The sequence below is a fragment of the Protopterus annectens genome, chromosome 4.part0 (assembly GCF_019279795.1).
Source record: "Protopterus annectens isolate FY-2018-M chromosome 4.part0, PAN1.0, whole genome shotgun sequence".
In the NCBI taxonomy this organism is placed as follows: Eukaryota; Metazoa; Chordata; order Ceratodontiformes; family Protopteridae; genus Protopterus; species Protopterus annectens.
In genome coordinates this window covers 1077319363-1077332767 of record NC_056733.1, presented here as the reverse complement: position 1 = coordinate 1077332767, position 13405 = coordinate 1077319363, and the positions used below count along the sequence as shown (strand labels likewise).

At 40.9% G+C, this 13405-nt stretch overlaps 1 protein-coding gene across 1 annotated transcript in view; it reads right to left on the bottom strand.

Moving 5' to 3' along the window:
• The window catches only part of LOC122800395 (rod cGMP-specific 3',5'-cyclic phosphodiesterase subunit beta-like), a 1051627-nt gene that overhangs the window by 179343 nt on the left and 858879 nt on the right, over window positions 1–13405 (bottom strand). The gene's annotated exons all lie outside the window — the stretch shown is intronic.

Sequence of the window (13405 nt, the reverse complement as noted above, 5' to 3'; positions counted from 1 at the left end):
ACCACCACATTGCCACTGTGGTCAGAAAGTCCTTCTATGTGGCACATCTCATTACTAAGGGTTTTGCATCCAGGAAGGAATAGGTCATTGTCTCCCTCTACTCTTCCCTCATTAGGCCAATCATTGAGTACAATGCCCCATTTGGCATGTACGTCACTAAACACCTGCAACAACTGGAGAGACTGCAAACATACCTCACAAAGAGGATCCTAGGCCTTAAACATTTGTCCTATATGGACAGACTAAAAAAACTCCAACTATGCTGTCTCATATCACCTACTTAGAGGTGACCTCTGCTTGACTTACAAAGCCATGTCTGACCCAGCTCTGTTAGAAATGCTATATCTGGAGAAATCCCAGTCCCGCTGCACCACATGCTCCAGAGACCTTAACCTCATTACCACAATCAAAAGAGCATGCTGGAGGGACAGGTTCATAACCCAGATACTTCCCATGCTATGGAATAGACTTCCCATACATGTCAAGCAGAGCACCTGACTGGCCCTCTTCAAGAGAAATCTTGATGAGTGGATGGGAAATAGAAAATTCACCCCAGGGATCACTCCAATGACTTTACTCGACAGAGGCACTGGGACCTAAGGTCGGGTGGCACAATGCCAGGGTAATCCTATGGGCTAGGCTTGTAAAGGCTCCAGGGCCATTAGCCTAGTACACACCTATGAACCTATGAACTCACTCTGCGAATAATGACCATCTAACCAAAGTTAATTAGGGAACATGGTATAACATGGCTATGCTTGTAAAGGTCCTGGGGCCATTAGCCTAATAACCTCCTATGAACATATGAACCTGTGCCTGTACTAATGTCCTTCAGAACCTATGCATGGTGACTGGTAAGACACAGGAAAATGTGGTGAGAGGGACAGTATCACAAATTAGGAGGGTGACTTGTAGAGTACTGAAGGGAACTTGTCTTACACATGTTTGAGGGAATCTTCTTCTTTTTCTTTTGGCTTTTCCCGGTTAGGGGTCGCCACAGCGGAACACCTGTCTACTCATGATTAGCAGTGGAGTTTTATGGTGTCAAGTTGCCAGCTCGACGCCCAACCTTCCACAGAAGGCACACACACTCACACCTAGGGCTAATTTAGAGTGTCCAATCCACCTACAGCATGTCTTTGGAATGTGGGAGGAAACCGGAGTACCTGGAGGAAACCCACGTGACCACAGGGAGGACATGCTGACTCCTCACAGAAGGCACCCCAGCCGAGGATCGAACCAGAGAACCTCTTGCTGTGAGGCGACAACGCTAACCGCTGCACCACCGTGGCTGCGCACATGTTTGAGGGAATAAAAAATAAAAAAAAAGAGTAAAAATGACATGCAGACAAACCATTTAGTAAAATATACAAGAAGGACCTAGAGAATCTAGAATCTTTACTGTGTTATAATTTAAAACTTTTGTAGTGGAGGCTCACCGGATATATGCAAATGAGCCTTTAAGCACATACCAGTGTTTCAGGTATGTGGCTTCTGAATACCTATGATATTTTATGTTTTTAAGTCTTTAGTGGTACCTTTAATTCAATAAAGTCAAACTCCACTGGCTATAGACATGCCATGTTTCACCCTTTTTTCTGAGCTCATCAGTACCGCATAAGTGCATTGTTTGGCCATCCTTTCAAAACACAGAGCTTAAAACCAAGCCTGATGTCCTAAAACAGTAAATAGGAATAAAATGTTTGCAGATGAGAGAAATATATTCAGCATTTTGTGGTTGGAAGGAAGAGTCTAGCAAAGGATTTAGAAAGTCTGAATAAGTGGATAGAAAGGTGGCATTAGAGACTTAATTCAAATGTATGCAGATTGCTGCACATAGGCATCAACAGTCATGGTATTAAGTGTTAGCTAGAAGATTGAAACTGATTACAGCAGAGCAGGAAGAGGATCGGGGTGGTTTGATTACATTGTGGCTTGGGCTCCCAGTATCAGCGCACTAGGACAGTGGCAAAGGAAAACAGAATGCTGGGTGTGTACCTTCAGGGGGATAGATTCCAGAATAAATTCTTGTGAATTAAGAGTGTTTTCTTTGCTCTCTTTGGTGTAGTTAGAAGTGTTATTACCCTTTTGCAATAATGTTGGCTGCAATCAAATAGATATATTTGGAATTTGTGTGTGCATTTGGTATGAGGGCAGTTGGATGTACTGTTTTTACAATACTGATGGTGATAATCCAGTAGAATATTTTGGGGTAATATTTTCTTGTCTTTATGATTTGTGTGGAGCAACTTGGATAGGAACACTAATGGTTGGCAACTTGAATGTGTGGACTGTGGAAGTGAAATACTATTACATAGCCATTGGATGTTGTGGCTATAACTGATCGGTGGGGCTTGGGGTTGGCTGAATGAAAGTAACTAGCCTTCTTGCCTTTGCTTAGTTTAAACAGTCACTTTCTGCTTTTGAAGGACTAGTGTGTTTTTGTGAGAAGGAAAGTGGACTTCATAACTGGACACTGGATATGCACAGACAGAATGGGTATAAATGCTGTCACTGTCTTTTGCGGATGAAAATAACTAGCGACCTGCTGCTTTTTGCGTATTATTTTGGCTTTGCACAACTAATGTGATTATGTGAAGCAATGTGCAATATTTTAATATGTAGTAACTGGAACAAAGGTGGAATACATCTCACATTCATCCTCTTATCACAATCCTATGTCTGAATTGTACATAGAAGTGGCTAATTGGGTCTATATTACCACATTGAAAGCACAGACCAACAAATGCCTGTTCTCCAACCAATAAACAGCAAAGTGGCATTTCTGTGAATGGCCACTGCAGTGAATTATTTCCTAGGAGAAAAAAATATCTTGGCCAAGCAGAAACAGAACAGGATTACAACCCTATCAAAGTGGGGGACTTCACCCCCCAAACCCCCCAATAGGGGGACTGTGCCCTCCCAACTAAATATAGCAACTTCGAGATTGCACTACAGTTGGGAAAAGGGCAAATCCACGATGATGGCCAAGCGATTTTTTTCCCTAGGAAAAATTCACTGTAGTGGCCGTTAGCAGAAATATCCTTCACTGTTTATTGGTCAGCAAACAGACATTTGCTGACCTGTGATTTTGATGTGGTAATATAGACCCACTATAACTGCTTGGTGGGGATTGCCTGGATGAAAATAACTGACCTTGTTGTCACTAGTTTAGTAAAACAATCATCTCACAAACAAATAAACTACAACCACCCTTGTCACTATCATATGTTCATTTATCAGTTAACTCTCTTAACTGATTGTTTCCAGCCCCTCATATGAACAACTAACAGGGTCTCTACCCGCTTCACTCCCCACCCTGCCCCCTATTCCCTCCCGCCCCCAGTGGTCCCACCTTTATTGCACTCACAAACCCCTCCCATCTTTCCAATAGCCAACCACAGCGCTAACCTAACACTACCTCCTCCATCTTCCCACTACTATCACACCTCCTCAACTAACATGTACAAGCATACCTTACATATGTTCACTGCATGCACTCTCCTTGCATATCTTACATCCTACCAAAGCTCCATCATTCCCCCACTCAACCACTACCACTGTACTACTACTCACACCACCACTCATGTCTCACCCTCACTCAGCTCCCCTCCCACCAGCTCAAGAACCATCCCTATGCACCCCCCACATATTCTACCAACTATATTACTCAGACATAAAGCATCCCTACAACTTAACATAGTAACCCTCCCACCATACCTATTACCCACAGAGCACAATCATAAAGTTTCCCTTATAAACAAACACATTCAAAAACTGAGAAAACTAATAACCTCATGCATATAAAAACTAGCCCTAAGTGGAGACATCCACCCCAACCCTGGCCCTACCATCTCCAACCCCAATCCTCATAATCAGACTGGAAACCACAACTTCTCCCATATTACAGCCAATAGAAAGCCAAGTGACTTCCTTCTACTAAGCCTAAATATTAGAAGTATATCCAACAAAGTCCATGAACTCCACGCCACCATAGAATTGTACTCCCCAGATATAGTCATCCTGACAGAAACCTGGCTAAAACCTCACATTACCAGTGAGCAAATACTCCCTACAGGTTAGGGCATACTAAGAGTAGACCTGCTAAACAAAAAAGGAGGTGGTGTAGCTATAATATTTAAACAGCATATAAACATCCAGATCTTAAAATCATCAGCTCCACAAATAGGCAATGAAGAAATAATATATACCAACCTCAAAATAAACCAAAACAAAACCATCAACATAATTGGATGCTACTTCCCACCTGGCCAAAACATCCCTCCACTAGAAAACCTCCTCAGCTGGTCTACCCACCATCTCCCCCAAGAAACTATCATTTTAGGTGATTTCAATATTGACTGGCAATCCTATTCTGGCAACCATCCAACCCATCATGTAAACCTTCATGGCTTCACCCAACTAATCCAGTCGCCAACCAGAATAAATAAAAACTCCAGCAAGCACACTACCCTGGATTGGATACTAGTCAGTAAGAGCCCCCAGTCATATATAACAGGCTGCTTATCAGATAGCCTCAGTGATCACTCCCCAACATTCCTACTCAAAAAATACCTGTACCAAGCTAAACCTGTCATCTACCGTCAAATCGTAAAAACTAAACTTTAACCCACTCACATTCATCTCATCCCTCAAAGAATGTAACTGGCATCCTCTAAAGTACCTCAGTCTAGATGACACAGTTGAATTTTTTAATACTACCTTCCTGAACATCCTTAATTACCATGCCCCCACAAGATTTTCCAGAACCAAAGCACAACCCTCCCCATGGCTACAGAAAACCACTAAGTCAGAAATGAAAAACAGGGATAAAGCCTGGGAGCACTGGTGCAAAACCAAAACCCCCTCCACTAGACTGAAATTCCTAGAACTATACAATAGAGTCAAAAGGCTAATAAAACTTGACAAATTCCAGTACTACCAGTCTGCCCTAGACTCCTTACAACACAGCCCCAAACAAATCTGGTCCATAAACTCCATCCTCCACCCAGGTAAAGTCAGTACCCCTCCTCCTAACATCCCTCACTCCTCAGAAAATATTGCTACCTCATTCAACACACACTTCACCCAAACCATACTATCACTAGCTAAACAACACAACCCCCCTCCCCTCCAACCCACACCTTCAACTAGTAATCTCCCCACTGCCTTCTCTTTTTCTCCTGTATCTACCTCCAACATAAAAAAACTCTTAACTAAACTTAATCCCACCAAATTAGCAGCAGACAACCTCCCAAGTGAATACCTACAAATCGCAGCTGATGCTCTGGCCTACCTAGTATCCATCCTGATTAACCGATCTCTGTCAGAAAGTTACATTCCCACACTGTGGAAAGTATCACATATAATTCCCCTCCACAAAGGTGGACCCTCCACAGAACTAACCAGTTACCGCCCCATAGCTATTCTCTCTCCACATTCCAAATTACTAGAGAGATGCATACACTGTCAGGTCTCAGACTACCTCCTTACTAACAACCTCCTTTCTAGTACTCAGCATGGTTTCCGACCAAACCATAGCACCACCACTGCCTTACTCTCCTTTACTAACACTATCCTTCAGCATAAAAACAATGGCTATCTCTCCTCTGCTACTTTCCTAGACCTATCTAAAGCATTTGACATGGTCCCACACAAACAACTTATCTCTGTCCTCAATAACCTATCCTTCTCACAATCAGTCAGCAACTGGTTTCAGAGTTACCTGTCTGACCGCCAACAATCCATTGTATGGCAGAATGACATATCTCCCCAAATACCTGTCTCCATAGGGGTTCCCCAAGGATCCATCCTTGGACCCCTACTCTTCTCTGTTTACACCAATAATCTAGCCTCTGCCCCGAAACATGGCACACTCATACAATACGCAGATGACTCAACCATCATCTGCTCAGACCCAGTCCTTACCAAAACTGCAAAAAGTCACACAGGAAGCCTTTTCCTCTGTTGAAACTTGGTTATCCGATGCCCAGTTAATACTCAACCCAAACAAAACTAAACTACTCATCTTCCAACCCACCAAACATACTCAAAACAACTCTCACTTTAACATCACAGCAAAAGACAACACCACTATATACCCAACTGAACACACCAAATTGCTAGGAGTGGAAATAGACAATAAACTAAAATTTGACATTCACATATCCATGACCATAAAAAAGTCCACAAAAACTAGGAGCATTATACAGAAATAAGCAATTTCTCACCAAAGCAGCAAAGATTTCAATAGCAAATTCCCACCTTATCTCCACCCTACTTTATGCCTCTCCAATATATACCAACCTAAGGCAATGCGATCTAAACAAGCTAGAGACCTGCTACAACAAAATTGCCAAATTCACCACAGGGGCATCCTACCGTAGTCACCACTGTCTCTCACTTGCTGAACTGGGCTGGCTTGAACTCCCTCACATCCTTCAGTGGTATCAACTCTCACTAGCCCACAAACTAGTAAACCATCCACTAAATGTCCCATCCCTCCAGAATCTACTCCAACCCTATCGCACCACCAGACCACTAAGATCCAGCAACAAAAATCACTTTCAGATCACTAAAGCCAATAACTCTGCTGGTGAAGCACTATTCTCTTGCACCATACCCAAATTATGGAACTCCCTTCCACCCACAATTACCTCCTTACCATCATGCACCCACTTCAAAACTTTACTAAAAGTGCACCTAAAAACATGCTGGCTATGCCCTTGCAACTCCCACTCTAATATCATCCACCCCATCCAACCACTACCTTTCTTTCCACTCCACTAACTACCTTGATTACTTATTATACAGCAGGAACTTCTCATTGTAACATTTGTTAATGTCTAATATGTACTTCGCAGATAAATATTCTAGTTGTCTACTGATGTAATATGTTCTTCATCTGTAAATATGTTGTAAGTAATTGCTATGTTAAATTGTTAAACACTATGTAATCCAATGTAACTACTGTCTGTTTATTTTAACTGTGGAGCTTTTCTCCCTGGGCCTCCGCTGAAAATGGACCCACGTCCAGTCGGACACTCCCGGACAACAAATTTAAATAAATAAAATAAATAAATAAATAAATAAATAAAAATAAAATAAGGGATAAATGCATCACAGAATTTCCAGACATTCAAAACGTCTCGGGGAAGGTGGCCTCCACATACCAAGGCTGTGTAAATGGATTTTGAAATGGTCTTAGTAATCACTTCTGTCCTGAGCTACATCTAGTCTAAAACCATCCCTACTCATTGGTGAACATAGAAGGTTGCTGTACTTGTGTGTGTAGGTGTGGGGCAGGGGGATGTCATCATTTCCTTAACATTCATGTGAAACCTTGCAGGTCACTATATCTTGTGTTGGGTTGGGAACAGTAGCAGAAGGATTAGGCTGGAATGTAATAGTTTATAATATAATAAATGCATTTCTCTGGGGCGTGAAAATAAGCTGGCTCACACTTATTTGTTTCCCTTTCTAAATCCTATTGTTCTAAGTTACACTTAAACCAAAATTAAAATCGTTAACTTGCACCAAGTTGAAGTTAGTTTTAAAAATAGAATTTATTAGCACATAGGAAATAAATTGTTAGCTTAATTTCTAGTAGCCATCAAGTAATAAAACCTAACTTGCTGTACAGTATGAAAGTCAGGAAAATATCAGATTACTTACAGTAGTTCCTGGCAGTATGGTAAGGCATGCAACATATCAAGTGGTCAAACAAATTTTAGAGTTGAGGCTTAAAGTCTTTTGGTTCTCAATAAGAACTGTAAAATAGTTCTGCATTGTCTGCTCACACTCTTTTTGGGGAGATCCATAAAATGGGTGACATTTTGTGGCACTTGGATGCTAAAGTCCAGTTCAGTTGCAGGAAGTTCTGGGTAAATGCCCCTGTCTGGCCCACTCCACTTTCCCTCACTGAGAATGGATCTACCTTCTTGCCTTTGCTAGCCCCATAGTTGGCAGATTGCAATATCACCATCTTTGTTTCCTTTTCCAGACTGTAGAAAGCTATGTCAATCTTTCAGCAGGACCCTTTTCAGTGTCTGTTTGAAAACTGCAGGCACATATGGTTGGAGCAGGAAAATAAATATCTGAAAGTCCAAAGTCTCGGCTGACTGCTTCAAAGTCTGGCTGAACTGAATCCCTCAGAGTGACTGACTCCAAATGACTGATTGAGTTTAGTTCCACTACAGTATATATCTTTACAAGACAGGTTTTTGGAATTTCTATGTTCTGTCTCTGCAGTTGGTGAAGTCTAGCCTTTGGCTTGGCTGTTTATCATACTACAGTATATTATCCATTTGATTAACAACCCATCCTTCAAGAGAGAGAGACGAGGAACTGTAGCGATCACTATCTTTACAATTCTGATCTCTTGACACCTCAATGTCTGAAGCAGAATGGCATATAGTTTTGGATTGTGCAGAAGACAGGATACCTATAGATTCATGGTTTCATAGGTAAGTACAAGGCTAGATGCCCTTCTGGGCCATTTTACGTCTAGTCAATTTCCATAAAGGTGAGAATCATACCCTGTAACCTGTGTCTCTAAAGTAAACACCTTAACCATTATGCCAACCCATAATAAGGGTTCATACCTGAGAGGATTTGAACCCTCAACCCTGTTCACTTACATTGTAGAAAGCACTTTATTTACAGGCTGAGCTATGGAAGAAATCTTCACTTTAGACGTTAGGCAGATTTTAGTTGATGGGTTTCAGGTTGATGTTGCATGTTTGTTTCTGGACATTCCAGAGGCCTCTTTGCTAGGAAAACAAACGTTAATTGCATGCCTTTTGATGAAGCCAGGATACATATTTTAAATGTCCTATATTTTTCAGTGTTTTTGTTACATGATATGCCAGGAAACAGCAAGAGTAATACTCAGCCATGTATTAAGGCCGAATTAATAAATGGAATCAAGACACAGTAATAAAGGCAGTATGTGTGCAGTACTCATTAGCATTAACAGCAGTAACAGATATAGAAATAACAGTAATACTACTAATAACCATGGCGAATGATATGAGAAATACATGTATGGATTTATTTTTTAAAGGGATATGCCTACAGCAGTATGGTTATTCTTCCTTTAACTCTCCTCACAAACTTCAAAGGGGTGCATGGAGGGTCAAGGTAGCTTATACAGGGGCGCTGTACTGTCTCTAGAAGTAACAAGTTGGAAACAGTATTGTAATCATGATTTTTTGTTCATTTTCCTCACAATCAAACATCTAATGCATATTCAGGTAGCAAACGTTTGCATTAGATTATATGAGCATGCCGTTTATATATGTATATGTTATATATTTGTCAGTTTTGTCTCAGTCTGACTTTGGAAGGGTAAACAGAAGGTGGCTGTCTTTTGGGGGATACGGGTGAGGAAGCATGCTATATATAAATATGACAGCAGCAGTTTGAAATATGAATGTCAGTCTTTGTGTCTTTATTTTAATCCCAATTATCTCTAGAAGGGGGCACACTGAAAATGATTACTTATTTTCAGGTGAGTGGGGTAGGGGGCAGGTACTATTTTCAGAAACGATGTATGTATCCTCAATAATATTTGTCTTCTCAGTTTATTGCAAACTAGTGCTGGTTAGCTTTGACTATTAAAAGTTGGATATAGCTTATTTCTTCCTTGAAATATAAAAGTAGGATTGAATTTTTTCCATGCTCATGTTTTTTGTTCTGGCCATAATTCAATCAAAAGAGATAAAAAAGCTCTAAAGCGCACCTCAGAAAATCTGTAATGCCATAGCTTCCAAGTGCCTAGCAGCCCCTGGGCCCACAGACCCCCAGGTTAAATTGGTTATTACAGGGTAGTCTTGGTCAGTTAAAGTGTGTTGAAAGGATGCAGGAAAAAAAAAGTTTAAGAGGAAGACTGAATTTGTTTCCTTGATCGTGATTTTTGCTTAGGACATTAATGGATAAAAAGGTCATTTAAAAGCTCTAAAATGCATCTCAGAGCATCTAGAAACCTCATGATGTCTCTGGACCCCTGGCTTAACACTGTTATTGCAGTTATTACACAGTAATTTCGTCAGTTAGGATGTGCTGAAAGGAAGCAGAAAAAAAACTAAAGTTGAAGAGTAAGTCTGAATTTTTGTCTTTGATCATGGCTTTTATTCAATCACTGGATGAAAAGACTGTTTAAAAAAAAAAAAAAACACTTTAAAATGCACCTCAGAGCAATATAAAAAAATATGGCTTCTGTGGGCCTAGTGGCTCTTGTACCCCCAGATTTATACATTTTTTCCTCCACAGTTATCTTGCTTAGATATAACATGTTGAATCAATGCAGGAAAAAAAAAAGTGAAGAGCAAGACAAACTGAGAAAAAAAGGAGAAAAAAGTAATCTGAATAGTGTGAGTAGGTCAGGATGTGTTGGACAGCTGTGGGGAGCAGGGAGCCCCTGGACCTTTTTCACCTAGGATGCTAGTTTACCTAAGATGAGCCGTGCCTTTTTTTTCTTTTGTTTTGTGAATGCTTCTTTTATTAAACAATGTTTGCTTATACAGAAGGACAAGTTATTATGGACATGACTTGCTTAAGGAGAAGGCTTTTCTGCTCACTTATACTGTAAATCAAAGCCTTAAAAGTGTTCTTCTTAGTCTTGATAACAGTACACGTTTCCTTTAGTTTTCTATTTGCTTTTCTACATTTGGCTAAGATGCTTCACATTGACTCTCTTTCCCGGTCTCAACAGCCCCATTCTTCTGGAGAAGCTTTTTCATTGAACTCTCAAGTGTAGCATGTATCTAACAGGAGTCTGATGCATTCTATACAACCCCCAGGTATGGTGATGGATTTCCAACTGATAACAGACATGCCTGATCCTTCTCTCCATGTCTCAAGAGTGTTTTGGGTGCTGACTAGGTTCACGGCACAAAATTCCTTAATGCTGCAGAATTGAGGTGAGTATGTGGGATGCATGGGTTGGTTTTCCAGCATCCTGGTCCTGTTCTTGTTTTTTCTGATATGTATTGAGAGTATATTCATCCATCGGAACACACAGTTCTAAAAATATGGCTGCAAATTTCTCAGGACTAAAGTAACTGAAAGAACTGAGTTGCTTCATTTTCAGCCAAGATTCTACTACCATTCAATCTCTTTACTCCAGTTTTCTGAATCTCTGACTAGATCAGCTGTATAGAATGGAAATTTCATTCCTTTGGTTTTGCCCTTGCAACATTCAGCTGCACTGCCCTAAATACTGCCTATTCAAATACCTCTTGGCAGCACTGCCTTGTATTCCGTTCTATTAAGTATCCCTAAGATGAATGGCAGCTCTATGTCCGGTCCCATGCTGTTGGTCATTTCAAGTATAGCTTGAAACAGGGAATTTAATGACTGTTCTGCCATCATGGTCATGAATATGTTCAGAAGATGCAACACACTGCTCTTTGTTTAAGTTGTTATAGGGGAGTGTTGTCACTCAGTTGTGCACTTCAGTGGGAAAAGACTTGTCATAATCTGCAAGGATGCTATTATGAGGCGAGTAGGGTTTTCCTGTGCATTGAAGATGACAGTAAAGTTCTCTTTAGTAGTGATGTGCATTGTGAAATGACCAGCTTTCAGTGGAAATGTCAGTGGTGACATCCTTTAGAGCATGGGCTGCCTCTGACAGAGGAGTAGGACATATGCATTGATATCCTTATTGCTTGGTGCATAACAGACATTTTTGTGAGCACTTGTACAGTACTTGAGGAAAGCATGCTGACAGTTTTCTATATTAAGGTAGTCTGCTCGTATTTGTGTTGTTTGGCTCATTGTTTAGTTGTGTCAGCACTTTCTCAACCTGAAAAGCTGCAGCATTCCACAAATGAAACTGACCAGAGGGTCTAACAACTTTGTATCCATGGGATGCCATGTCATGGTGGCTCAAATGTTGCATAGAAGATTCTACCTGAAAATACAGCACCGGTATATTTTTACATTTGTGTAGTGCTTCTTTTGATAAAGGTATATATGTAAGGAAAGTTTTACTTACTTTCTATAACCTCACTGTGCTTTACACTTACCAGCCCCAGAGTTCTAGCAATGTCGATGTCACACAATTGTCTAGTCTCCCTGCTGGTGGTATTCTTAGTGTCTGAACTGCATAACAAATGGACATTTGTGCAGTGCATGTTATGAGGAAGCAGTACAACTGTTTGGACAATCAAAGGATAGGGAATAAAGCCACAAAAACGTAGCAGATGTGTGTGCACAATGACAGCAGCCATTTGAATGCTTCATTAATGGCTGACACATAATATGTGAACTGTTGAAATGCGTGGATACTCAACTTGAGAATATACAGATCCACCTTTTAAGTCACTGCCTTCACAACATGACAGTGTAGAAAACATTCTACCAACAACTAACTTGAAGTGAGCCATCCTTTCTGTTAAATATAAGTATTAGACTATTTCATCCCCCTCTCCCTGCTCACCAAAGTCTTTGCCTACACAATGAACAAGAAGTTGATTCACAACATATGCCGTTGATTTTGAAGTGGCCACACTAGTTTTTTTCTTTTAGTAGCTAATTTATTTTGTTTATTTGCATTTCACTCCTCCAGCTTCACTCTCTGCCTTTTGTTGTATATTACAGCTGAACGTGGCATTCTAAGTAATCAGTTCTAATACAGTATGCATGTTTCTCCCTCCTGAAAAGCTATGTAAGGAATTGAAATGCAGGTAGCATACTAATATAAGGAAAGCCAGATCTGCATATGCCTTTCAGCCAATCTGTAGTCCATTGGAGGCTGCAGATAATCTGTTTCATAGCTGAAGAGGGGGTCCTTGGGGGAGGTGTACAACACCTTGCACTGTAGGCTACCTTCACATTGCTGCCCTGCTTTATATCCTTCCTGACCTGCTTACCTTTAGATGCGGCTGACTATCTAGGCTTTTCTTATTATTGCCTGCTTCTACTTTTCTAATGGAGGCTTACAGGCAAGTGAAGTTCTTGTATGCTTTATTTTTTGCTTGTACCAAAGATGTGCCACACGGTGGTACGGTGGTAGCATTGTTACCTCACAGCAAGAGGTTTTCCCATTCGATTCTCGGCATGGCTTGGGAGTGCCTTCTGTGTGGAGTCTGCATGTCCTCCCCGCTGTTGGGTAGCATTCAAAAGACATGCGTGCGTAAATGGGCGTGCCTTTGTTGAAGGTTGGGTGTCGAGCTGGCACCTCGGCGTTTCGTAAAAATCTACTCCCAATCATTAGCAGACCGGAATTCTGCTGTGGCGACCCCTTACCGAGAAAAAGCTGAAAGACAAACAACAACAACAACCAAAGATGTGCCACATGCATTTTCAATTTATATTGCAAATAGCTCTGTGTAAATATTTGCTGTCCTCTGGATTTACCCTGAAAAGTATTCATTTTTATGTAGTCTTCAGTGGTTAGCTA